Genomic DNA, 27,455 nt, shown 5'->3' with positions numbered 1-27,455 from the left:
TGCTGAAGGGGAGGGGAGAGTGGAGGGAGCTTTGATTTTCTAGCAGGCTTGAGAAGCCTGGGATCTCTTAGGGAAGGACTCAATTTCCTTCACGGAAAAAGAAGTGATGACAGAGCAGCTGTACCACATTCACTCTCTCGTTGCTTAAAAACAAGTAAGTGCCTAACCTGTTACTTATTTCAAGTACTGAAACACTTAAGTTATTGCTTTTCAGATATAATTATAATTAATTAAATGAAAGTATTTTTAAAAATATTTTTGAATTTCTAAGTATCTACTCTTTACTAAGTTCATATAAAAATAAGTCAAAAATTGTAATATACGTCTTATTTTCCCATCAAATGGGAGTTGTTTATAACAATTTTATCAAAAGGAACTGAGTGAAATCCCTCTCACTTCATTCTGAAGATGCAACTTCCGCTCTTCTCCTTAGGAAGCAGAACCTCGTTTACCAAAGCAATCTGCAGTTTCAGCTTGTTTTGCTTTTGCACCCCAGTAAAGGTCTGGGAACAGATCAATGGCTATTCAGAAAGCTCTTCCAACAAGATCAAACTAAATCTGGACTCTCTTTGCTATAGAATTCCATCGAGGAATCCTTTAAGGTTTTTAAGAGACTTGTAAACTCTGTTCTTGTCTGATCTTCTTCGTACTCTACAACCAGTCCCTGCTAAGCCAAAATGCATCTTACACCCAAAATACATTTCAAATCTATCTGTGCAACCCATTGTCAAAGACCAGGCTACAATGATAACTTCCTGCCTCTACCCTTATCCACCATCCCAATTTGTTTTACATAGCAACCATGGTGGTCTTTAAAACACTCAGAATCACATCACTTCTGTCTCTGAGAAATAGTCTGTCTCTGCAAGGATAAAAAGACTTTTGATGGCTCCATATTGTAAGTAATATAAAGGACCAAATTTGTTAAGGAGTCATCAAGGGTCCCCTTGGGCTTACATGATCTAGTTTTGCTCTGAATCTTACACTCACCTCTGGGTCTTCCCCCTACTACACTGAGCTTCCTAACAACTCATTAATATGCTAGTTCTTTCCTTCTAAGGATCTTCGCATAAGTTGTTCCTTCTGCCTGGACCACCTTTCCCACTACTCTTCACATGTCCGGTTTCTTCTCATTTTTCCTCTCAGCGTAAATGCCACCTGTCCTTAGTAATCTTTCTTGATTAATAATAGATCCAATTATTATTCTCTGCCAGCACTGCATGTATTTCCTTTATTATTTACCCCAATCTGTTATTATAAATGCATTTGTGCTTTGACTAGTTTATTATGGGACCCATCTATTGGCTGTGAGCCCATAATGGCAGGAGTGATACCTGTGTGTTCACCATGTTATAACAAAGCACTTTCCTGTGGTTGACTTGAGAGATGCTCGATAATTACTTCTTCAATGAAAGGATAAATGAATGAATTGATGAATAAGTAAATGGAGGAAGCTAAGTTATCAGTATTCACCAGGAAACCCAAAATATCTCCAAAGCTCCAGAAGGCCCTTACTGGAGAGGTTGTCTATCTAAAGTCAGGCAGTGTTTCCAGAAGGAAAAAGCAAAACTTGAGTGTAAAAGAGCCTGGGTCCTGTTTCTTGAAATGTTTTCAATTTCCTGCACAAGCTTTAGCAAATTCTGGAGTCTTTCTGAATTTAGCTCCCTGATAGTTAAAGTGAAGATTCAAAACTAACCAGGGTGCAAACAAAAGTTGTGGTTCCCTATAGCCATTCATTTTATCTTGTTTTAGATTAGTTAGCTTTTATCAACTTTAAAAGTGTTCTTGACTCCAAAAACTATTTTTTTAAAAAAAAAAAAAGAAAGAAAAAGAAAAAACATTGGATTAGGTTAACTCCAAAATTTCATATGCTTTGACAATTCGTATTTCTATAAAAAGTAGGTCCATGTACTGGTCAGGATCAGATGTGGTTACATGTAGTAGAGACCCAAAATGAACGTGTCTTTTCGTTTTTTTTTTCCTGGAGAGGTTTTTGCTATAAGGCGCATGCACTCACCAGACAGACAGACAGAGACAGAGAGACAGAAATTGAGAAATTGCCCCCAGGGGGGTGGCCATGCTGCAATGCCTTCTCCTCCGTTCTCCTCTCTGGATCTTGGGCACGCACGCACACGCGCCCAGCGTGAGTTTTAAGCCACCAGGTCTGGGACGCAAACCGCGGTCGACTGCGTGGGAGTCCAGCGACATAGCCATTACACTAACTGCTAGTCCCAAATGACAGTGTCTTAAAGAAGGATGAAGTCTGCTTTTGTCTCTCTCTCACCAGACTGGAAGTAAACATTGAAAAACTGGTGTCTTTGTTAAGATTGTTGTAACAGAAATATCTGAGTCTAGGTACTTAGATTTTATTTGGCTCATGATTCTGGTATCTGGAAAGTCCTAAGGCAAGGGGCCAACATCTGGGCAGCTTCTGATGCTATATCACAGCATCGTTAAGAGAAGTGTGTGGGTGGGGGACTTGTAAAGAGAGAGAGAGAGGGAGCCCACTATTAGGGAGAACTGAGATGGCCTTAATCAGCTTTGAGGGATCTGCCCCCATTTCCAATACTTCCCACTAGGCTCTACTGTACAGCACAGCTACATTGACTGTCACGTTACAGCATGAGCTTTTGGTAAGGACATAACACTCTGAACCAGAGCAACTGGTTAGGACTCCAAGCTGCCAGAAACTCAAGCTCCTTCAGCCTTGTTGCTCTCCACCATCCTTTGGGCATGGCTCCTTTCTGAATAGACATTCCACCACTTGGGTAGCTGGATGCTGCAGCCTGCAGTACTGAGGTAAGAGAGGGTAAGTAAAGGAAATGCCCCTTTAGAGACAGAGCTGGAAGTCACATGGCCCTGCTGCTAACTTCCCAAGAGAGTCTGGAAGATGCAAATATTCTGGGTGGTCATGGGTTCAGCTAAAAACTAGAGATTCTAATAACTTGGAAGACCAGGTCAGTGAAGAATCTTAACCAAAATCATGGATTCTGCATGAGTCTAAGGAGATGTGCCAGAGCTGCCCGCTATCTCAAGAAATAAGCCAAGAAAGGGGAGTTAGGCTTAACAGGCTGCCCTGAGTAACCACAGAATTTACAGAGCTTAGAGCAGCTAATAGAATGTCAGATTGCGAAAGAACTCAGGACTCACAAAAATGAACCCTTTCTGTCTGCATCAATCCTTCTGTAGCACCCATCATTGTTTCTTCCCGAATTTAACTTATACATAGAATTAGTATTTATTGAGCACCTGAATGTACTACATGTCTAGGCACAGGATCGTACTCTATGTTAGAGTCCCTAGAGTGCACAGCCTAGATGGGAGGCAGATGACAGACATTCTGATGGAGAACGATCAGTTTTCATAGCAAACCATGGAGAAGTAGGGGAATCCACTCAACATTCCTGGAAAATTTGTGGACCAAAAAGGTCCTTTTGGAAGAGATCCCCAAGCTGAATTTTAAAGGATAAATAAGAAGTGTAGTTCCTGGCAAGGAGGAAACAGAGGAGGTATTGTATCTTCTCTGAGGGAGAAAGGGAAGGGAACAAGGAGGGAGGAAGGAGGAGTATATAAATCAATGGGAAAACAGAATTTATTAGCACAGATTAAAAAGAACCCCTAAAGGCCTTCAGATTACAAACTTGGTAACAAGTCAAACTGATCTTAAGCTTTAAAATGTGTATTATAACATGTTATTTTTATTATTGAAAATGGTGATGTTTTATGGAATAAACAGGCTGCACTTTTCTTTTCTTATGCCCTTTTGAGGCATGCACCCTGTTCCACCAGGTGTCTTTCCCATTCTGTGCTTGTTTGCGTGTCCATCTCCTCTCCAGATGGTGAGAATCAGAGGGCAGAGGTTGTGGTCTGTTTATCTCTGTAGACTCAGACTCCAGCAGGGTCTGACACAATAGCAGGCTCAATAATTGCTTGGCAAATGAGTGAATGAGCAGGTGTTAGCCTGATGAAGGGGGGCAGGCCTCCTAAGCACAGGAAATTGCATCCAGAAAGACAGGGAAGGGGATGGATTCACCTGCATTGGAGTCCAGTGTGTATACATGAGGGCAGAGGAAGTGGAAGGCAACAGGCAAGAAGACCAGAACTAAAATGTACCTGCTGTAATGCCATAACTTCTTCCAAGCTTGGTACCTGTGAGTAGCTCAAGCCTTCCTAGATGGTGTCTATCACCATTCGTAACCACATAATCAAGATGCAGTTTGTGCTGCTCTTCTATGTCTAATAAACTAATCTTTCCACTAGCCTAGAGGTTCTCAATTGGGGGAGATTTTGCCCTGGCAGGTGCATTTGGCAATGTTTGGGGAGATATTTTGTTGTCACAACTGGGGATTTCCACTGGCATCTAGAAGGTAGAAGTCAAGTATGCTGCTGAACATCCCACAGTGCTCCAGGCAGAGCCCACCAACAGAGCATTGCCTATCCTAAACGTCAGCCCTGCTGTGGTTGAGAAGCTTTATTCTACACTGCTATGGTTCTCACTATCGATTGTCAGAAACAGCATATTTGAAGCAAATGGTATGTATTTGAAATTACGCACTCATCCACTTTTCAAATGTTTATTGAATGCCTACTAAACTTAAGTCACTGTTTTAGATGCTGTGGCTATAGAATTTGTAAAATAAAATCTTGCCATCTTGGACATAGCTGCAGTGGCACAGTCTGTGGAGTACTATAATGCTGGAAGCCACAGAGCCCCTACAGGTTTGGATGCCTGGGTCAGTCTGAAGCCACGCTGGGTGCATGCTTGGCACCCAGGATCCTGAGGAGCTAAACATCTGAGGAGAGGAATGGAAGGATGATGAGACTTGTCAGGAGCTTGGGGTGTTTTCACTCTTCTTTCCTCTCTCTTGCACTCTCTATCATGAAAAATAAAAATAACAAAAAAATGCCATATTGAAATTTATATTTGAATGGGAATGCCGTCAATAAATATATCGACCAGCAAGTAGATAATGTATAAGTCATAGAATAGAATGAGTTCATCTAATGGGGCAGTATATGTGGAAGAAGGGTAAGAGCAGAGAGCTAAACCTTCAACATTTAGAGATTAGAAAAAGAAGTAGGACCCGGCAACCAGTAATTGGGCTGGAGATGAGCAGCCATGGGGTAGGAAGAAGAACCAAGAGACATTGGATTTCCTAGAAACCCAATTTGAAAAGTGTTCAGAAAATAACGGGGCAATCTATAGGGTCAGAAAATGTAGCTGATTCTAGACTTATCACTCCCTTCCAGTAGAATGGGTCACTAAGCTTCCAAGAATCTAGTTTATCTCCCAGGTGCTCAGTTTGTTCTCTGAAAATCAGAACCCTAGGGTAATTTTAAGAATAAAATGAACATGACATTTTTAGATAAGTTGCTCTATGATGAACAAGATCATCATTATGTCCTCCAGAAAATCCATGTGTCCAGATTTTGGCTTCATGTTTTATTGTTGTTCATTTAAAATCATGACAAAATAGGGGCCAGATTATGGTGGAGCAGTAAAATGTGATACTCTGTGAGGCAATCCCACACAGGAAGGTTCCCAGTTCAAGTCTGGAGGTGCTCCTGGGAGTAGCCAGGCATCCTTCCATAATCTGGACTACCTGAAGACTGGGGATGGATCGTGGCATGGAGACCCAGTTAGTGGTGCTGTCTCTCTTTCTCTCTGTCTTTCTCACTCAAGGAGGGAATAACTAAACAGACCTAACAATTATGATGAAGCAGGACTACTGATCAGAACAAAAGAAAAACTTTTCTGATATGGCAAATCACATTAGATGTATCAGAAATGACCTGTTTAAAAAAAATGTAGAGGAGATTTTTTTTTCCAAGCTAATTAAGAATGTGTGGGTCAAATTTCTGTTCATAATTTAGTTTTTAATAAGCTCACTTAATGAGCCATTTCCCTAAAATTAGAGTGGAGGCAGGGTAGTCTGTAACTGCCACATTGTCATGTAGAAGGAAAACTTGAAGGTGCTTCATCAAAGGTAATTTGGGAGCTTTGACAAAGGGAAAATAAATAAATAACTACTGGATAGGCAGCCAAAAATATCAACTAAAGTGCTAACTTGCCCTTTAAATATGGAAAAAAACTGAAATAAAGATCTTTAGTTTTAGTTTTCGGGGTTTTTTTAAGAGGTTTTTGCCATAGGGCACATTCACTCACTGGAGAAAGATAGAGACAGTGAGAGGGAAAGTGAGAAATCATCCCCAAGGGGAGATGGCCATGCCACAGTCTCATCTCTTCCATTTTCCTCCTGGAGTCTTGGGCACACACGCACACGTGCCTAGTGTGATTTTCAAGCCACTGGTTTAGGATTCTAACTACATCAGCCATGTGGGAGTCCAGCGATGTAACCACTATGCAATCCTGGTCCCAAGGTATCCTTTGTTTTTAAGAATAGCAAATCCTCTTTCCTTTCTTCTCACTGCATTTACCATACTCCAGGTAGTTATAAGCACTTTATAGATATTGATGCGTTTAATCATTACAACAACCCTATGAGTGAGGTATTACCAAGACTCCCATTTTACAGATTAGAAAACTGAGGTTGAGAAATTTCCAGAGGTCACTCAGCTACTGGAGGACAGAACTGGGTGTGAAGGCTGTCTGTGCTTGTAGGCATGGTTCTGTATATCCCTCGTCAGGCAGAGATCAGTTAATGGAGGCACAGAGGGGTGAAAGGTCTTAGTGAAATTTGACACAGGTCAGTGAGGGAGCAAGAGCAACTTTTCAGTTCCTCTCTCTCATTGGTCAAAGTGACCCAACAGTCTTTTCAAATAAAGATTTTAGAAATTTTTAGGAGATAAATGAAGACATCTGCAAATGGTAGGAAAAAGGAGAAATGGTGGTTGATCAGCCTCTTCTGAAAGCTGCAAAACACTGTCCCAACCAAGCTTGCCTGATGTTCACCTACCTGCCTCACCTTCATGCCTGGGCTGCAGTTCCTGTGGGCAAAGCAGCGTGGACAGGCCCACCCTTCAGTGATGCTGTCAACAGGGCTTTGAAGCTCTCCAAAGACAGTGCCCCCATGAGAAGTGAAAACCTTACCTCTGGCAATTCTGCAGCACTAGGATTCCTCAAGTACAGAGTCCTTGGTCATGTGACAGAAACCAGCCACCAAACTAGACATCCATGTAAGTGTGTTTCCTTCTGAGAGTCATACAGGCTATAAAAGAATCAACAAAACCGAATTAAGGGTTGTCAGGACTTGAGAAAGTCCAGGTATTTTCTACCCAGGAGAAATCCATTAAGATCATAGAAAGCAAGACAAATACCTGGGAAGCACATCTCAGGGAACAATTTTAGACCAGTGAACAATACAGAATGATTGTCCCTATAACTCCAATCCTATTTTTGGCAGGACTCTGCAGAACTATCTAGATGATATCATCTCTTAACAGGCCTCTACATTAGATCTGCATGAGGAGTTAATCCTCTTTCCTTCTCTGCTTCCTCATTCCACCCATTCTGTCTAGGAAACTCCAAGATGAATTCTGCAATGAGCAAGCTATTTCATTTCTGAATGATTCTGGTTCATTAAAATCAAAGAAGGATATGCATATCAGTGTTAATGCTGATGGGAAAATATAGAAAAAGTGAAATTTTTTGTATATTTGACATTGAAAGCATGTTTTTCCTGACATATCTTGGAACTTACATTTTTACTCATCAAGAAGAGGGTTCTTTTTTTGTTTCATTACATTTGTTGTTTATGTTTAACAATTGAAGAAAGAACATTAACAGACTCCCCTGTTTAATAAAGCAAAACAAACCTTTGTCCTACCATTGAATATTTAACAAAATATGCATAAGGATGGATAGATGGCTGTGTGTGAATATAGGCATGTATGTAGATTGAGCTTGAGGTATACAGAGGCACTGAAGAGTTATACTGAATCAAGGGGAAGGGAATTAGGGTACCACTAAAGTAAAGTTATTTTTGAGATTTGTTGAGGGGCTACTATGTACCAGGCATTGTGCCAAATATTACCAGCTTCCTGGACCACACTGGAGCTCCCAGGTTGTGTTCATGGCCCTGCCCACTGCCTTGGCCATTACCATATGGACAAGCTGATGAGTTGCACTGATCAAGGCCTGGTTCCCTCCTCTGGTTCTAGAATCAATGAAATGATGCCTCAGGATGAGGAATCTGTTATTTTGAACAGACACTAAGAATGCCAGGGAATGAAACTCAGGAGGGAAGAACAATTCACTTCTAGGGCTTTCCTCCAGTGGTGGGAGTGTGAGGGGGACATACCTGTGAGTTACATAGCTGCCAAGACAATGAGAAATTCTCAGTCCATTTCCTTGAGGAACTTTCTTCTTGGCAGGAAATTATTAAAGTAGAACTTAAAATAAACCTTATAAGAGTACAACCTTATATTAAGCTCAAATAATTTGTATGACCTGTTTTATGTTTTCTGAGGCAGTTTTTTTGATTATCGATTGACTGGCTGGGAGAATACTTACCTAGAGGTATTTAAGAGTCTGAGGCAACCTAGCAAATGAATCACCCCTGCATCTCCTTGCAATGAGATGTTCCACAGTGGGACTTCACACAGCCTGTCAGTCATGCCCAGATGAACTGAGGAGCAGCCCCCCTGCCACACAACCTGCTATACTCAGTGTAGCTCACTGGGATGAGCTGGTTATTAGGCTGATGCATGGTTCACATTGTTTCCATCCTTTTTCCTTTCTATGCTTTTTCCTTGCTCTTACTACCCTAGGCTTACCACAGCCAAATAACGATACATCAGGGCTTAACTCTTGTCTTAGGCTCTTTCTTCTAGGAAGCTCAAGAGTAGATAATAATTCATGAATACCATGTTTATATTTGGATTCAATGTCCATATAGTTATAACAATCTTTCTCTCATCCCTATCCTGGAAGAAATCCCTCATAAAACCATAATTTCCCTCACAGTACAATTCCATTGGAAGACCAAGGCTCACTTGGAATGTTTTGGTGACATCCTTCTATCTAGCATGGCTTCTTTGAATTCTTCCAAGTACCAGTGAATGACAATCAAAAACTGCTCCAGGAAAAAAAAAAAAAAAAAAAAAACAGGTCATCTCAAATTATTTCAGTTTAAAATAAGGCTATATGCATTGTGTTTTATTGTAAGTTCTACTTTACTAATTTCTTACCAGGCTGAAAGTTCCTCATCTTCTCCAGCCCACTAAATGACAAGGATCTGATTATCTGTGGTTATACATTGCCTTTACAGTAAGCAGAGTGCCTCGTATAACACTTATTCATTCAACAAATATGTACCAAGGATCTACCACGAGCCAGGCCACTGCCAATAAAGCAGTGAACAAAGAGATTAAAAACAAAGGGTAAGTGTGTAGGGAGGGAAATGGAAAAGAAAAATAGAGAAGTAAGACATTTGTGGGACATAGAAAGGGTTATTACCTGCTGATGATAAAGTGTATAGTATTCTCAACTGGGCTGGTCTGAGGCATATTTCATGTGGGGCAAATTCTCTTAATAAGCTAAATTATGTAGACTGATTAAATGTATAAAAAATAATAAAAATGAAAATAGAACAAAATAAACTCCTTCCTTCTGGAAGTGACTTCTTAGTGGGGCAAGACAGACAGTAAACAAATAGTCATAATGGTTATGAAGGAAAGTTAAACAGAATGAACAAAGTAGGTAAGTTCTACCCATTCATCCAATAGAAAGTGAGCACTGACTATACAGGAGTTTCAGAAGGAAGCAGGAACTCATCAGCACTTTAGAGGCTCAGGGCCAGGAGAAGAGAACAAGGGCTGTGGAAGAGGTTTGTTTTAGCCCAAGTGAGGATTAAATAGAGGAGCAGTCACTTCACTTAGGGAGGGAAAATGGCCTAAGAAATTAAAGTCTTTGAGAAGTAGGGGATGCCTTGAATTCATTCTCTGAGAAGGATTTCCTAGTCTTGCAACTCAAAATGTGGGCTACAAGCTAGTTATATCTGCAATGCTTAGGAGCTTATTAGAAATTAAGACTCTCAGGCTTACCCCAGATAGATTGAATTTTCTTTATATCTATCTATCTATCTATCTATCATCTATGTATCTATAATCTATCTATCTATATCCTCTATCTAACTATTTATTTGAAAGGGCACTTGTGCTTGCCAGAAGGGGACAGTGAGAAAGAAAGAGTGAGCACCACCCTCTCCCCACATGGGGTGTAGTCATGCCCTAATTCTTTTTCCTCCATCTCTCCATTCTATGGGATTTGGGACACTCATGCACATCTTCTTGGAGTGTTTTTTAAGCCTCCAGGGCCAGAATTTAAACCATGGTTGATCATGTGGGATCTGGCTCCCTATGCATAGGACTTAACTGCTGTGCTAGGGGGTAGGCCTCAGAATCTTCATTTTAACAAATTGTTCATGTGTGTTCTATGCAAATTACAGCTTGATAAGCACTTTTCTCACTCTTGACTTTCAAGCTTTGCTGCACCGTAGGCACCCAGGGGAAATTTTAAATGTCCTAATGACCATACCATACCTTCTACCAATTACACCAGCGTCTCTGAGGATGGGACCATATGTAATTAATCTTAAAATTCCAAGAGAGCAGCTTCATGATACAGTGATAGCACACTTTTCAAGAGAGGCAGGATCCCACATGCTGACAGTAGTTCGAACCCCTAGCACACTTCGTTTGAAACATGTGGCAGGCTGTAGGGCCAGAGGAAGGGGACCAAGACATGGCTAGACCCTGCACAGTGCTCCTCTCTATGTGCATATACGAGTACTCTGTTGTGAATAAGGAAGAAAAAAAACAAGCAGAAAAACACAACTTCATGGATAAAACTCTCCTTTCAAAATTTCTTTGTGCCTGTGACCTACCTATGTGCATTATTCTCAGTAAATATTCAACTGTCACACAAAGGGACTACTTTGTGAAGTAAGAAATCTTCACCCTAGCTTTACAGGTATGGCCAGCTCTGTCATAAAGAACCAGAAAGCTTAATCAGAGAAAGGAATACTTCCAACTGGTAAGTGGGGGAGGATGTGAACATTTTTGCCGAGTGTGAAATGGATTTCCCTGCCTGGTGACAAGTTGGCAGATCCGGCCTCCTGCAGATGGCTGGGCTGTTGCAGACACAGTGCCGCATATCTGACACATACGTGTTGAGCTCAGTGTTCCTTCCTGAGCCAGAGCAGACGGATTCGGAAGAAGAGGACAGCGGGTCTTTAGAGAGGAGAGCACGCTGTCCCAAGTCCTCATCGACAACAGGCTCTGTTCTTGAGGTGGAGCCAAAACTTATTTCTCACCAAAACTGAGTCATATGAAAGAAGCAAGAAGTGGAGCCAAGATGCAAACTTTTCTCAAGAACTTCCTTTATGGAGACATTTGCCTGTATGTCCTTTGAGCCATTCCTCCCAAAATTCTTGTTCCTCTGCCCTAAATCTTAAAAGAGGACCACAGCGAAAAGCATGGAAGTCACCATAACCAGAGCATCTGGGACCTAGAGGTGAACCCTGGATCTGGCAGTGATTGCTGCTAAAAAGTGATGTAAATCTCTGACTCTCATTCCTTGCAACATCATAAAAAAGACCATTTCTGTCATCAGTTTGTACCTCTGCTCATCCTTCTGTCCCCTTCCTCACTGTTACCATGGGTAAGACCGAGAACCACTGCTATTGCAAAGACAAGACATCAGGAGGGATGAAGGGGAAGAGCAAGGCCAGGAGTCTCAGAACCGTTCTTGGGTTAGTCAGGAGTCAGCCTAGCTCCATTTCTCCCTAGTGGCTGGGTCTTTGCATCTTTCTCTACTCTGGATCACCTCCCCCACTCTCATGAACCCCTCTATGTCTTTACCTGAATGGTTCACAAATCTGTGTTACCAGTCCTGGCTGGACCTTCTGATTCAGGCTATTCAAGTGCCTCAAATGTCCCCCAATTAAACATTGTTGTGTCCCTGTTCACACACACACACACACACACACACACACACACATGCATATTCACAGTGAGCAGAACTTGAGAGCAACCTCTGGTGTGCCTGTGCAGAGAAAGTCACCACTCTTCATCATCCATCAGTTACTCTTCAAAACTTGTCACTGCCAGGACTGTCCCAGACTCGAGACCTCCAGCCCACCCTTCCCACAGGACAGAGGAATGCATCTGGAATGTGGGCCCTTTCTTTGAGACATTTCTCTGGCTTCCATTGTTCCAACACAAAGCCCAGGGTTCTTGGCCTGCCTGCATGGAAGGTCTTTCTGGAATGTGTGGAATAGCACACACATCTCCGGGCTACCTTAGCCACTGCTCATGAGCCTCTTCCTGTTTTTCAGATGATCCACAGCCTCCTCATGTCTGCAGCTGGGGACACATCTTTTTTTTTTTTTTTTTTAATGTTTCTCCTGGATAGTTTTTCCCAACTTCTATGCTCTAGGTTTAGTTCTGCTTCCTGCAGGCAGTCTCTCCACACTAAGGCCCGCCCCCCCCTTTTTGCCGGGTGGGGCCCATTTTTTTTTTTTTTTTTTTTAATGTTTCTCCTGGATAGTTTTTCCCAACTTCTATGCTCTAGGTTTAGTTCTGCTTCCTGCAGGCAGTCTCTCCACACTAAGGCTGGGGTGGGTGTCCTGCTGGTTGTTCTCACACTCTTATTTCCCCTACATAGAACTTAGCCGATGCCTAACTGTTTTTACACACTGAAACCCCAACTAGACGGTCTTCATAATCTTCATGAGAAGTGTGTTGTCTGAGTCTGGAGCTCTGTTCTTGCTGGGCACCTGAGCAGACACATGTTTGTCAATGACTGAAAGGCTCCTCCTGACCTGTCAGCACCATATGGGGCCAAAGTCTGGTCAACCCTTCATATTTCTTAGAGCTCTCTGCTGCTACCTTTGTTGAGACTCTCACCATCTGTTTTTAATCACATCCCTATTATAAGGCCCTCCCAAGATGTTTTTCTGTCCTCAGTTTCTCCTGGTTCCCACCTAAAAGATTTCTTTCTGCTTTTGTGCCTCTGACTAAAATGCAATTTTGATCTTTTCTTCTTCTTGGTTCAGATCTTCCTCGAGATACCATTGTCCTCAAGATAGAATCTAATGTTCAACATGGTGCATGGATTCCTTTGCAACCTAACCCATGAGATCATCTCCTCAGCTTCATTGTTCCAGGTTTCCACCTTCTTCTCACCTCATTTTCAGGTTATTTTAAATTACACGTAACACTCAGGACTTCCTTATGCTTTTTGAAAGATGGCTCTTTTTGTCTGAAATGTCTTCTGCCTTTCTTTTTTTCTTCTGTCCTGGCTCATAAACACCACACTGTCTTCAAAGTTCATTTCACCTATTAAACCGATATTTACTGACAATGTACTATGTGTCAGGGCAAGTACCAGGCCCTGTGATAACCAAGACAAACAGGGGTGCTTCCCTAGCAGGGTTGGACCTCCTGGGGAGAGGGGGGTGCCCGTGCTTCCCTCACTACATGGTGTCTTTCTTGACACCTCCCCCCACTTCTTAATGGCCTTCTGTGCCTATCCTACACGTTTACTCTCGTACCTTCATATCTAAAGGTTGTCAGATCATGTAGGAAAGGGCCCACATCTGATCTCTCTTAGACCCCCAGCACAAGGTATGGCATCCAGCACTGGATCGATGTTGAATAATCGTTTGTGGGATGAATGAACAATAAATGAGCAATTAGTGTTTACCAGTGACTGAGGCTCTGAGGAAACGGGACACAAATCAGGAGGATATGAGATGGCAGGAACGTGGTGAACCTCAGAGGAGGAGAGTCCAGTCAGGCATCCCAGTGTAATAGCCAAGGACAGTAGAAAAGGATTAGCAAGAATGAGGGTTGAGACTATGAAAGAAATGGGCCCCCACCAAAATGGGGGTTTCCCTCTTTGACCCTCGATCTGTGCGCTATCCTTCTCTCTTGCAAGTATTATATTTGGGGCTTGGTTGTTGTCGGTAGAAAAAAAACACTTTGGGTTTTTACAACCTAATTTTCATTTAGCAACCTCAGTTTATTAAAATTCAACATGACTTTGTTACATGATTTATCAATATGTGGCAATGCTGTGCTAATGGTAAGCTGAAGTCAACCACTTACTAAAGGGTTGGGTTCATATTAATATAGTGAATACTTACACCAAAATTGCATGCAGTGAACTTGATGGACTTACAGTAATATGGATGGTCTGAAAAATACAGTAGAAACATAGTTAAGTAAAAGGAAAAATAAGATTTACAGCAAAATATCTTTCTCTTTACTACCCCAGTGGAAATCTTCCCAAGTGCTCCCACTGTACTTCACCTCGGAACTTCTTTCCCGATAGTCAAAATAGGCATGAACAGAAACCCTTAAGGACAGAGTTCTAGAGAAATGGAAAAGGGTCCAGTTTAAACCGAGGGCATCCTGATACACATAGGACTCTGGTCAAACAAGATGGCATAGTACCTGGGTCCTCATCCAAATAATGCAGAAAGGCAGACCACAGTCGCCAAATTTTTTTCCATATTCCAGAACTATACCAGTCTCCAGTTAACTCTGAGAGAAATTAGAAAAAAGAAAGATTTTTGTGCTGTTTGCTTTTCTTGGATTTGCTATAGGGAACATATGTTTGCCAGAGAGAGAGAAAGACAGAAGGTGAGAAAGCAGCTCCTGTGGAGGATGGTCACACCTCAATTCCATTCCATACATGCACCAGTATGTCTTTTAAGCTGCCAGATCTGGACTTGAATTACGTGGTCAGCCATATACAATCCAGCTTCCTTAACCACCACGCCACTGGCCTGCTCAACAAAAATATTTTTATTTCTATTTCATAAGTGAATAAAATGGGATTCCAAAGATTCTGAATACTGCACACACTGAAATAAAACCAATTACAGAATAAATATCTGAACTCAAGCCTTATCAATTCTAAAGGCCCTTCAATTACCTCTATAACAATAAGATGACTCCTCATTATTAAACATTGACTAACTTGGCCAATATACCAAACACTTACGTGCATGACCTCACTCAATCTTGTCAATGACACTACAGGTAGACACTGGCATTGTTCATATGACAAGAGCATGTCTGTCAAGTTTTTGCCTAAGATTACACAGTTGTTGAGTGGTAGAATTTGGATTCTTGTAAGTCGTAGCCTTAACCCAGGCCTCTGCTCTTACTATTTCTCAATAGTTCCTTACCCAACCTCAAAATAATTATAAATTTCTCTCTTTCATCTTAAAAATGGCTTTATCCTTTTAATTGTAGGGATAGTCATAGGATTGAATGTGTTTTTCAATCAACTCTGCTCCAGGAATTAATTGGTGTTTTGTCATTAGAGACTCGATGCTTCTTGAACTCCATTTTCTCTCTGGTGCTTAGGAATTGAGGCAAAGATCAAGCCTGGGTTTTATGACCTTTAATACCTTTCCTGTGAGCAGGGCTGTAGAAGAGCACAGGAGAAAACTGGAGGAAAGTGTGGAGGGCCTGGTTTGCACGTGTCGATGGACATGGGTAGGGCCACAGGTGCATGACTCTATTGATGCAGTCTGCAAACTGCTAACAAGAGTGTCTGGAAAACCAATCGCTTCTTAAGTAATTTCTATTTTAAGAAAATTTCAGTAATAAATGTTAAAGGAGGTGATGCCTCAGACATCTTTTCCCCAGGGGTCATCATTTATGTGAACATTGCAGTTGGTCCTACGCTTAGATAAACCCTTCTCAGGTGACTGAAGCTTGTTTCAAAGCTCCATGTACCTCGGATGCCTTTTCCTTTCCCTGACTTCTTCAAGGACACTAGGAGAGTTCAGGGGATGATATTAAACAGAGACAAACAAAGAATTGCTTGACTGATGTGGCTTACCCCTCGTCTTGCCTACAGTTTTTCCATGAAGCCTAAAATATTGTCATTGGAGATACTACTCAAGTTATAAAGATGCATTGTAAAGTGAACAAATTATGCAATGCTATTAAATGTTCCTTTCAAATATGACATTTAATAAATGTGTAATATTCTATTGAACATTTCTATTTTTGTAAATTATGGTTATTTCCAATTCACTACTTTATTGTTGTACTAATTTAACACCTTTATATACACATCTATCTCTCTCAAAAGCTAATATTATTTACTTAAGAGAATATTCTAGAAGTGGATAAGTAAGTTAAAAGTCCTGAAGCTGGTGGAGAGGCACACTGGTATAACTTATGAAAAAAATATTTTTCCAACTTATGATTTTAAAATTTTTCAAATGTTTTGTAAATGGGTCGCTATTACACCAGGTCTCCCCTGTTGCCTTCTTATGCCATAGATTATTTTGTGCCTGTGTTTACTTAGCATGTTGGGCTATCCCTACTACCTTTATCAAATGTAATCTTACTAGTGTGAATCCATCACCGTAGTCTGATATTGTCCTTTAGAGTCCTGTTACTGTTTCAAACGTGTAATCTTCTCCAAACACTGGGTCGAAAATAAGTACATGTGAGCCTGTAGCTAGATCCTTGCTGGGTCACCACATGAGGCCTCCCTCTATGTTGAGAGGTGTTAATAAGAACATAACGTTCAACCAGTTTCGAGTCTATACCAGTGCACTGAGAGTCATGGACTGCTCATAAGGGTGGTCTGCGACTCTCCTCCAACATGGTCTGTGACCACCCTCGGGATATCAGTTACAGTAACTTTCGGTAATAGAAAATTCCCTGACATGGAGATTATATTGGCTTTTGGGAATTACCTCTTCTATGTACACTCCTACCCCACTCTCCCAACATACACATACAGAAAATCTATAAAATAACTGCTTCAGGGTTTGTCTGGGAAGTCATGATGTCCACTCAGAGGAGACGATATTAAACTCAAGACATAAATGACAAGCAGGGTCAGACATATGAACACCAGAGGAAGAACACTGTAGAGGACTTGCAGTCTCCCAGCACCAGGGCTAAAAGGCCGAGTAGTGGATTTGACACAGAATTGCAAATGGGTCCTAGAAGCTGTGACAGGTAGAGCTGAGAGAGATACCAGCTGGCCGGAGCTGACAAGAAAAAAGAGTGGAAGCAGCAAGCAGTGGGTGGATGCTGTTTTTATGACATTTTCTTCAAGTGGTTTTGCTTTCTGTTCTAAGATTTTGTTCTTCAATCCAACTCAGAATTTGTTTTTCCATTACTGATGATTTTATATGTCATTTATTTGTTTATTCTATTGAAGCTTATGCCAGAAGGATTCTTACCTACTCTAAACATGGGGGAGTATTTGTATATACATATGCACACTCTTTAAGAACACGAGTATGCCACCCAAGGTTGGGGCAGGAGATGATTTGCATGTCAGTTATGGATTGTTGCAAAAGAATGAGCCTGCACTAGCCCCTATTTGAATAATGGAGAGATACAGAAGAGACATGTGGGGCTTTGCCAACTTTAGCCAAAAGATGTCCCCTATTATTAATAAGCAAGAGTTGGGAGACAGGAGTCAAGGGCTCAAACCCTAGCTCAGCCACTGTGTACCCTGGTCAGCTTGATTCACTTCTACAGGTCTCCTTCTTCATTAAAAAAATAAGAGTTCAATTAACCCATGCTTATGACTATTCTGAACAATAAATGTGTACCCTCTTCTATAGCAGAAATTCAAATCATTGTTCTAGAATCATTCTTGTCCACTCTTATCTCAAACCCCTATTCTCATCATGATGAGACCCCACTTGAACCCTTCTCCTTAGTCCTTAATTCTAGTTTCCTACTCTTTTCCTAGATGATGCTCTGTCTAAACTCCAGTTTCACCATTTTCTCAATTCTCTAGGCTGATATACCAATACTTTGGAGCTAGATGTAGGCACCTCTCTGGCAGAATGTTGCAGGACAAAGAGGTCTTGGATGTGTTCTAGATGTGGTGTGAGTGGAAGTCCAGACCACATACACAAAGAAGTTTTTAATATACTTTCTGATTTTTTTTTTGTTCCTTTACTTCTTGTTTTATTTACTCCTTACTGGAGATTTGAGAGACATTCCACTATGGTACAGCTCTGCTTTGAGCACAGGACTGAAGTCTCTCCAGATGTAAACCTGAGCTTTGAAGATGGAACAGTCATGCCCTGGGACTGATGTTGAAGAAACACTGTCATTCTCTAAGTTTCTATTTTAGGCATTTCTCTACTCGCCCCCAACCCCAACCTTCTCCCTGAGTGTCTTAGTCTGCTATTGTATTGCTGACAGAAATGCCTGAGACTAAATAGTTTATGAAGAGGCAGAGGTTTATTGGACTCATGATTCTGGTTGTTAGAAAGTCCAAAGGTACTAGGCCAGTCTACATCACAATGTGTGTGACAGAAGCAGAGAAGACAGCAGGCACATATAGAGAAAGAAAAATGTGGGGGCAGCCATCTCTTTTTCATAACCACCCACTCTCAGGAGAATTAACCCTGTCTCATGAGACCTAGAATTCACTTAGTCTCTCTTGAGACAGTATTAACTCATTCTTGAGGTCAATGCCTCCATGGGCATCATCACCTCACAATGCCACTACGTTCGGGACCAAATTTTAAAACATTGTATTTTGGGGGACAAACCCCTGTCTAAACCTTAATATCAAGAGAACTCAGGAGAAATTGAAGATCTGAAAAGTGAAATAGTGAGAAGTCACTAAGCCTCCAGTTGTAGCAGCACACTGAAGTTACAAATTCCAACCAGTCAATTGAGTTGTAAACTTGATAGGGTTATTTTCAGTCTCTGACTATAGTATGTCATTTCCCAAATTATTTAAAACTCCCAGGGTACACAGCTATTGTTTATTGTCTTCCTTATAAAACTCTCATGTTAAAGGGTTAATTTGGAACCTTCAGAGATGGTCATTGAAATTGTCACTCAGGGCTTAAAGTTTGCAGAAAGACAGTGTCTCTCAAATGGCCAAGATGGTAAGCTTCAGTGCTTCTGAAAGATCTGGTATTACAGGATTTTTACCTGTGGTTCATAGCCTTTTCTACCATGGCTACATGAGTGACTACTAAATGAGACCAGTCACAGACTACTAGTGAATTCTTATCCCAAAGTCTTGTAGCTGATTCTAACTTGAGAGAGTATCACTGAGGCAGGCAGAAGCCTTGAAGAAGAGAACCTCAGAACCATAGAAGGCCTACACAGTACAGAGCTCCAGTTTATGAGCTTTTAGGTTGACTATAGGAGGAATTTTTTTCTCTTCTTCCTTCCTTCTTCCCTTCCTTTCTTTTTCTCTTTCTTTCTCTCTTTCTTTCTTTCTTTCTTTTTATTTTACTCCTTCTCCTCTTCTTTTTTCATTTTCTTCTTCTCTTCTTCTTCTTCTCTCCTCTTCCTCCTCTCCTTGTACTTCTTATCCTTATCCTCTTCTTCTCTGCTTCTTTGCAAAGACTATAAGCTGGAACTTAAAATTTTAAATGTAACAGGAGTGATTTCTCACTTTCTATCTTTCTCTCTCCCTGACAAATGCATACATTCTATGGCAGAAAAAAAAAAAAACTAAACTAAATAAATATGCAGCTAAATTCCAAATGAGTTGAAGAATTACTAATGCATGAGGGTGGACCTTAAAATCAAAATGCAGGAGATGAGTGGATCCACCACCCCACAGTCCTAGAATCAGCTGTTCCCTCACATTGACACATTAGTCGGGGCTTAGTTTACAGACAGAGACCCATATGGTTGCTCCATCCACTAACCAGTGGTGACTATCATCAGTGTCAAAGCAGAACTAGGTCTCATGTGGCATAAGGTTAATATCAACCTCTCAGGTTGAGTTAGAAAATATTGTAAAAACTTTTTTTCAAATTGTATGGATACGAAAGATGTTTATACATCCCGTGTATAGAACTCTCTCATTCTAAAATCACACAATAACTCAACTGGTTGATGATAAACATTTATCAAAATGTTTATTTGTTTTTATAAAGAATTATTTAATTTTTATTTATTATTATTACTTTAACTTACCAGAGAGAGAAAGAAGGGAAGTTAGAAAGCAAGGCATCAGGCACGGGTCTTGAACCGTGGACAGCTATGTGGGAGTCTAGCACCACTGCCACATGCCACCTGCTGGCTCCAAATGATAACAATGTTTATTTGTTATCAAACAGGAGGTAAATGAGGGAAGCCAGGGAGATGAAGGCTAAGGGAAGGCAAGTTTCCATTGCAAGAGTTGAGATCGAGGTCTAGTCTAGATAGCCAAGAAGTTAAGTCCCTGAGGACAAGCTGAGCAGTTGTGAAAGAGTACAGAGATACACTTGGGCCCCACATTCTTATAGATGGAACCAATGGGAAAGATGAGCTCTAGCTGTCATTAGACCACAGAAAATGGCAAAGGGTGAATGAATCTAATATGTAAAGAATCAAGAACTGAAAGAATAGCCTAGAATGGCACTCAGAAACAGACTCCAGGTCCAGAAATGCACTTAGAAACTTATTCTCAAAGCTACACTTAGAGCCATCATTAGTGCAACAACCCTTTCTTGGACTCTGGTCTCTAGCGACCAGCTCCACACTTGGGGACAAGGTCCCAGTGGGGAACATGAAGATGTCAGTTATGGGCATTGTTTAATGCCCAGGCTGTCCACTTTGGAAACAGAATTTCTTTCAAGGCAGAGGCTCTGATCTGGGCTGTGTCCAGATCCTGTCCTCAATGGCCTAATGGCTATGTCGCTGGACTCCCATGTAGTTGACCGTAGTTCGAGTCCCAGACTCAGTGGCTTAAACTCACACTGGGCACATGTGCATGCATGCCCAAGATCCCAAGAGAAGAATGGAGGAGAAGAGATTGCAGTGTGGCCATTCCCCCTGGGGGATTATTTCTCATTTCTTGCTTTCTGTCTCTATCTTTCTGGAGAGTTACTCAGATTCTAGAGAGGTAGATGGGAAAGGTTGGCAGTATTATGTAAGTTCAGGAAAAATGATGTAGAGAAATGTGCTCTGAGGGTTCATACCAAAATAATTTATGAATGAAGACCCAGGAAAGATGTGGTGATTATAAGGAAACTAGAAAGTGATGAACGATTACGTGAAGGTTGGTCTGAATGTTGGCCTGATCGGGGAGTCACCGTGCCTGGGTGGGAATGCAGGATATACAACTCAGAAGGACACATGCTGTCAAAATTTGTCTTAACTATTGATGGTTCTAGAAGGCCCAGCTCTTTTTGCCTTCATTCATTTTGTTGCTCTGTACTCACAAGATAAAATTTACATAGTGTTTAAAAACCAAATTCCTTTTTCTATAGGACAATAAACAAAAAGAAAAAAAGAAAGAACTCAGTCAAAAAAAGCATGAAAGGAAAAGAACATACTAAAGAAGAAAGTTAAAAATGTTAACAGTTCAGCCAGATTTTGAAATGTGTTCAGGAACAAGGAGGAAGAGGACTATCGGAGGCCCATACCTACAGGAAAGTGCATGACAGAGGACATGCCTAGCTGCTACTGAAGTCGTACGTGTCACCAATTACCAGGACCTAAATAATTGCAAATCTGGGGAATGGCAAAGCTTTGGGGATGACACAATGTCAGAGGCACCAGGACTTACAAGGCCCGTAGGTCCAGAACTTCAGAAATGGATACCAAGGTGTCTTTAGCTCATAATCTGGTAATAATGCTTCTCCAACTGCAATAAAAGGCCAGCTTTGCTGACTAAGGCTATGTCACAGCTGGAGGAGCAGCAGCCCTTGCAGCCCCAGTCTAAGCCAATGAACAAAGCTCACACCCATTGTGCAGGGGGCCAGGGTCACCCAGGGCTGACAGGGGACATGGACCTTAAGAGGGTGTGAAAGCAGCATGATGAACAGGGGAGTCTCAGGGAACAGCCTGCAAAACAAATAAACAAAACAAAACATACAAAAAAAGCAATAAAAAGAAGCATAACACAGACTCCCTCTGTAAAGTCTCAACTTTATAAGCAGACAGAAATATCTCAACTGCCACCTTCTGAGAGCAGAGGCAACATACACGGGAGAGATGGTTAACACGGCACTAAAATTAACCTCCTGATGGGAGAGCTCTTCGCTCCAGCAGAGGAATCTGAACAGATGGCTTAGACTAGCCAGCCTGCATAAACCAAGCATTTCCTGCCTTCCGAAAATGCCCTTGAGCTTTGGTCCAGTCTTTGGTGATAGTAACTACATAATATGGATTAGGAAACAGGTCCTGGGAACATTATTTTTTCTAAGGATAACTAGTATAGGGCTGAGGGTTTTCTAAGTTGATTTGAGGCAAAGGGGTCAGTTGGGGAAAGAATGTGACTGTGATATTATTTCATTAACTATTTAGACTCTTTAAATGGTCAAACACAGTTAAGAAGATAGTTGGGTTCCAATTACTATGGAGATCTCCAAAATCTCTATCCTTTCCAGTGACAGGGAGCTCAAGTCACCTTCCTTGAAGGGCCTTTATGTTACTGTTTAATCTCAGTGCAGAATCTCAGGGGGCTTCTCATATGGCGCACACTTCAACACCTGGAATGAAAAATAAGGAGTGATTTTTTTTTACCTAGAGTTCAGGGAAGTTTGTTTTGGGGTCATCTGTGGCAAAGGTTAAACTGCAGCCAGCAGTTCTAGGAGGAAGAGGGGCGCAGACTTGGGAGAAATCTGGATGTGAAGACAGTACTTTCCAGATTTCCTCCAAAGGTGAGAGCTGCACACCTTCCTGACATCCCGATGGATTGGGAGACAGAGAGTCCCCAGCAGATGTTAGAAGGAAAGCTTTTCCCACATCCAGCTGCTCTCAACCTCCTTGGTTTCTCTGCTTAAGACAGGAGAGAGATTTACTTAACTGGAGAGACCAGGTGAGGACACCGGGCAGCCTGCTCTGCCATGGAGGAAACTCCTGGGCAAGCACTGTCCCTGCAGTTTGGAGAGCTAGACTAGGAAGGGAGCTGGATTAGAAACCCAGACACATTTACACCTCTAATATCCCTTCTCCAACCTCTTCCATAATAAAACTCTTTTTTTTTTAATTTTCAAGTTAGCAAACTTGTTCATTGATGTGATATTATGGATTACACTGCCTTAGATCCCAATAGCAGTGCAGTGAGAATCACGGGTAACATCAGAAATCATGGTGGGACCTGAGGAATGTGGTACTCACATGGTGAGGCTGGAACTATTTAAGCCAGCTGTTTCCACGTCCAGAGACTATTTCTCCCCTTAAAACTTCAGAAACTCTGCTCCAAAGTGTTCAGAGACATTTCCTCACACAAAATAACATTGTGTACAATTTTACTGCATGTCAGGTATAGGGCTATTTGCCTTACTCATGTCATTCAACATAAATCTTATGAGAGTTTTCTATTTTTAATTCCCGTTTGTAGATTAAAATCTTTATAGATAAGACAGGTCAGATGGCCTGTCCAGGACTACAGTAATGTCAGGGGGCCGAATTGAGATTTAGTCCTAGCACAGTCTGACACGGGGCTCCACTCTACTCCAGGGCCTTTCCTAAAGTTTAACCCTTCATAGAAAGAGGGATGAGGTGTACACTTCAACCAAAGCAAGTCTCACAGGGCTTCACAACAAACACTGAAAGGGTGACAATGGCAGAAATTGGAATCAGTAAAGAAACTCCATGGACATGGGTCAACAGGAGCTCATGGACACTGAGGTAGAAATGTGAGTGCAACCTTTGCAAAGCTCAGCATGGGAATTTGTTATGGGAAAATAATTACACCAGTGCATAAAGATGTATGTGCAAAGCAGTCCTCTAAAATATTATTTGCTACAGTGAAAAATAATTTAAACATTCTAAATACCCATCCCCAGGAGAACGGGCTAAATGTATTAGAGTAAATCTGTCCGATGCACTGCACCATGGCATTTACAATGATAATATAGATCCATATGTATTGACTCGGAAATGTGTTAACTGGAAATGGCAAGTTACACACGGCTATGCATAATAATATCGCTTTTCTCTGAAAAAATGAAAAGGTGTTAGTGAATCTGCATAGGAAGAAACTGGGAAGATGTGACCATCAAATCTCAGCAATGAGGTATTCTGCTTAACAGCGAGGAATGTGGACTCTGCAGCCAGGAGACTTGGACCCCATGCTCAGCACCCGCCTATGACCTGGATGAGATCCTGAGCCCTCTCGGCCTCAATTTTCTCATACAAAAAGTGGAGGTTACTATTCTTACTTGTGGATCTGATGTGAGGACTCAATGAGAGGATGAGCGTCAATCTCGGCATAGGCTGTGGTGCGTGCGGGACGCTCAGTGAGTTGACAGTGTGGACACTTGCACCGGTTATTCAATGGGGTGTCAGTAACTACCCCAAACTTAGTGACTTCAAACATTAATCACCTTTGTACACCCATTAAATTCAATGAGTCACAAACTTAGGCAGGTCTCGGTTAACTCTTCGCCTCGGCAGCATCACTTGGGGGTCACTCAGGGGTACTTGACTGGTGGACACACTGGTTGCAATGTCCACAATCTCTCCACTCGCCCCAAGTGTGGATGTGGAAGCTGAAATTCTTCACTGGAGCACCAACAGAGGGTCGCTCTAGCATGGTGGCTTCAGGTTAATGGACTTTCTACATAATGATTGGCTTTGCCTAGAGCTACAGTCCCAGGAGAAATGGTGAAGTCTGCCTGGTCTTTTCTGAGCTGTCCACATAAGTCACACAGCATCACTTTGACCCACTCTGGTGAAGATTTAAGGGGTGGGAGCTATAGAGGTATTCCCCAGGTCAAGGAGAAGGGCATCAGGAATTCGCTGCAGACAAGTAAGTGGATGTGAGATATTAGCATTGCCATTTTGGGGACATACAGCCTGCCACAGAACCTGTATCTGCATATTTCAGTGTTTTGCAGCTATAAACTATGTACTTTAAAATCTCATGTGTATCTCTACAGAAAGAGCATAGACACACTTTACGTAACCAAACACATGAGCACACAAATAGAGACATTGGATATGCATAAAGATATGCATAAACGCTGCCACAGGATTGCTGCGGTGGAGGAGGCAGTCCTGCTGCATGTGAAGTCTGAAATGTTTGTGTAGAAAAGCAACGGAAAGAGGAAGAGACGCTCTCTTGTTGTATATATAGCGTAGGTTTTGCCCTTTACAATAAGATGATGTATTCCGTTTTGCTTCCCCTGTTGCTATGGTAGCGCTCACTTTATTTATAACTGTGTCTGCTCAGTTGCATCCATGTACTTGAGACTTTCCTTCTCTAAGTAAGAACTGCAGAAAGTATGGGGGCTCCTGGGGACAGGGGACGAGGTGGAGGTTAGGGCTCATGCTCATTCTCATCCAGTGCCTTCCCTCAGTTGCCTCTCCAGGTCCCCAACACCCTTGAGAGGAGGAGTCTTACTGCAGCCCACATTCCCCTAACTGGCCATGCATACCAAAATTGAGGACTGCTTTGAGCTCTCTGAGACCTCACTGGCTATGTGACCTTAGACAAGTTACCCAGTCTCTTTTAACTTCCCTTTGTATAAACAAGAGAGCCAAAGCAGAATTTATCCAGGGTCCTTCCCCAATCTCCACTCTCCATGTTTTTTGGTTTTTGTTTTTTTTTTTTTAAGTTTCTAGAATATCTCCAGCCCTTTCACATGATAGCCTTTATATGCCTGGCTTCTTTTGCCTATTAGACTTTTCCTCTGATCCTCCTCATCCTTTGTATTTATTTATTTACTTGCCAGAGGGCACTCACCAGAGACAGACGGGGTGGGAGGGGGTGGGTAGGCAGAATCACTTCCAATGGGGAATCACTTCTCATCCATGTGTTTATTCTGCTGGGGATTTGGGCATGAACACACATGTGCCCACTATGTTTTTCAAGTCACCAAGGCCAGGATTTGAACCATGGTTGGCCATGAGGGATCCAGTTCCCTTAACTACTAGGCTATGTGGCTGGTCCTCTTCCTCCTCCTTAGACATCACTCATCTTTCTTTCTGTATTAGACAAGCTAGGTGCTCTGCTCATAGCCTCACATCCCTCATCCACACACTGGCCTCCAAGTGTGCCTCCACTCTCAGCAGCCAGCACGAGTCTCTTCATCATCAGGCGCCCAGAGGCCACTTTGCCTGAGCACAGGGGAACTGGGTGTGCTTGAGGATCCCGCTCCCCTGGCACCAAAGATGTGGGAGTATAAATGTCCAACTCCTGTGCGCTGACCTGGAAAGCTCTGCCCTGCACTACCTCCAAAACTCCCTGTCCGTGGGCCATGGGACCCGCTTAAACCTGCCCACTTGCTTGGTTTCCTTCCTGTTCCTGTCCCACTGCCCCACCTCCCCACTCACCAGGTTTCCTGTCTCCCATTGGCAATCATCTTCCCCATTGGAAGCTTCTTGTCCCAAGCACATGGGACTGTGCCCGGGGGATCCCTGGGTACAGAGCGTGGGTGCCCAGCACTGCACACATACGTCAGGTAAACTCTCCTGATTACTCAGTTCTCCACACCAGGGATACAGACGATAGCCCAGGGACTTCTAAGTCATCGGTGTTTCCTGCTCCTCAGTGCCTGGTAGGGTTCTGACCACCCAGGAGCCTTTTTAACACATAGTCACTGGTGACTCGCTTTACTTTTTGACCTGATTCTGCTGAACTGCCAGCTATGTCTGGGACAGAAAGAGAAAAGACTGCGAACTGGGAAATCAAATCTGTAAGCTACAAGGAGACCCACTATGTGGGAGTGTGGGTTTGTTCTCCCAGCAAGCCCAATGAGTATCCTCAGTCTGCTCTTTTCCTGCTGTTCAACTTTGGGCAAGTCACTTGGTTTCTCTGAGCCTGTGTCCTCAGTTGCACAATGGGAACATAACAGTGCCTACTTGGAGGAGTGGGTCTGGAGCCAAATATGCAATTGGTATGTAGGATGCTCCAGACTCAGTCATGGGTAAAACAGAGTAAGTTCTGCTGCTGCCTGTTGCTGGAGTCTCCTGAGCTCTGCCTGATCTTCCCTGGGTGGAATCCTGGCCCTGAACCTCCACGTAACTTCTCATCCCTGCCTCAGACCTAGGCCCACTGGTGCTTCTGATGGCCTGCTTTTCCTCTGAGCCTGCAATCCTCTTTGCAGCCGCCATCCTCCTAGAGGGTGTGTGCCTGAAAGTGAGTCCTCAGCAATTCTGGGGCCCACCTGCAAAGTAACTGGGTCACTGCATGAAACAACAACAATAATAGTAATAACCTGTAACCTCCTGTGTTGGATGTTCTATGTCTATTCCCTCTAATTCCCTCACTAGCATCACCATATTACAGAGGAGGAGACAGAAGTCCCACACGCAATGGCACAAAGAGATGAAGAATAGAGTCGACACTGGATCCTCGGGTCTTCCCAGATTCACAGTTTGTACCCCAACTGCTTCATGACCTCGTGGAGCACACCATCAGGTCAAAAGCAGGTATAAGAAGCCACTTGTCAGAGGTGAAGGTCCAGTTCCTCTTGGGTCCTCTCTGGCTGGATTACATGTTATGGCCCCGAGTGTGCTTATACACACAGGCTCAGGAAGGGTGGGTAAAGCCCGCTGGTCCTTGGCGAAGCCAGGAA

This window comes from Tupaia chinensis, unplaced genomic scaffold (genome assembly GCF_000334495.1).
Source record: "Tupaia chinensis unplaced genomic scaffold, TupChi_1.0 Scaffold000335_1, whole genome shotgun sequence".
NCBI classification, from domain to species: Eukaryota; Metazoa; Chordata; class Mammalia; order Scandentia; family Tupaiidae; genus Tupaia; species Tupaia belangeri.
Note: the sequence above shows the minus strand (reverse complement) of the source record.